Consider the following 1,626-nt stretch of genomic DNA (forward strand, 5'->3'; position numbering starts at 1 on the left):
GAACTGAGAGCACGAAGAGGTCCCTCAAGAGTCCCCGGCTCGGGTGTGGGTTTTCGGTTCGTTTTTCCCTTTTTTTTCCTCTCCATCACTCTCGCTCTCTCGATCGGCCCTCTTTCTCGCTCCCGCCTAGCGCCTCTTTCTTTCTCGCTACGTGGGTTTGGTCTCCCGGTCTCCGTTCACTCGCTTGCTCGCTCGCTCCTTTGCTTCCTGACCAGCCTTCTCTCTTATTCCTTCGTCAGGGCCGACAGTGTGGCGTTTGTGGGCCCCCCGGGCCCCCGAGAGGCAGTCGCCGTGCCATTGAGAGAGAGAGGGGGAGGGGGCTCTAAACCTAACTTAACCTGGCTGAAACACCCCCCACCATGTGTTACCCTCAACCCCTACCTCCGCTGTGATCCACCGCGGAACCCAACGAAGGAACGGAGGTGTTTGCCAGCTCGCCGGTGGTAGATGCGTGATGAACCACGTGCGTTATACGGATACAGTATTTAAATACGCCAGACAACATGCAATAATCTTCATCGTGATACATTAAGCGTGTATCATCTAACAATAATTGCACGAGACTATATATTTGCTAGGAAATTGATGACGAAAACGTAGAACAAATATAAAGTAGACAGCGCGTCTTTCACTCATAAATAGAGTTTCTATTTCTCGACTATCGGGGCTGAAATAAAGCAACAGTTGTCATTTGCCCAAGTTGGCCGCCAAAAATAATCCGGGGTCGCCGCGAATATCCCGGCAGATTATAAATTTATCTCGCGAAATATTTATTCTATTTCTTTATTCACTTATTTGCGTTTATTCCATCTTTAGATCAAAACGTCGTTTGCGACACGCCCGTGGGTATGAACGTAGCCAGCCTCGGCAGATGATGGGCACGGAAGGGATAAGAAAGCTGCAAAGACTCCCACAGGGCGACCCACACGCGTACACGCACGCACGTACACACGCTCTCAAAGGGACATCGGCTTCCCGCGCTCGGGCTCCCGTGCATACACACGCGCGGGGTCTCTGTGCGTAACGCACACGCCGGCGTGTATCGCGCGCGAGCAAGGAGAAGAATCATCCTAATATACCCCGAGAGAAGACGTAGGCAGACCCTGCCCCCCCTCGCTTCGAATGCGTTTCACTCGCGGTGCGTGTAATGCGCCCGCTGCTGGGCGCGTGCATTCACGATGCGTTCGCGAGATCCGCGCGAGTCAGGCTGAAGATTTAAGGTAGCCGAAAAGATTTGCTGCGCGGTTTAAAATTAAATCCTCGCCACGCGAGAGCGCCCTTTGCATGCGATCGTGCGGATTGATTGTATCTCGTGGAAAATGTAAATGGCATCGTTTCAAAACACTTAAACGTTCGAAATATATAGTTTTCTTTTAACGTGTGAACGAGACTACGTTTCCATAATGATTCTAAAATTCTAAAAGAACGATGAGAATCGAAATCAGCTCCTTTTTCCGGAAGCAAATAACTACGAAATAGAATGATATCCCGAATGAATGTGTTTGCCAAAATATTAGAGGACCTACCGCAGTAAATCGGGTTAATTACGCGGGCGGTGGCATGCTGCGATTGGTCAGTGTTGGGACTACGAGCACGGTGGTCCCAATTAGGTCACCCGGGATGCCG

This window comes from Solenopsis invicta, chromosome 6 (assembly GCF_016802725.1).
Source record: "Solenopsis invicta isolate M01_SB chromosome 6, UNIL_Sinv_3.0, whole genome shotgun sequence".
NCBI classification, from domain to species: Eukaryota; Metazoa; Arthropoda; class Insecta; order Hymenoptera; family Formicidae; genus Solenopsis; species Solenopsis invicta.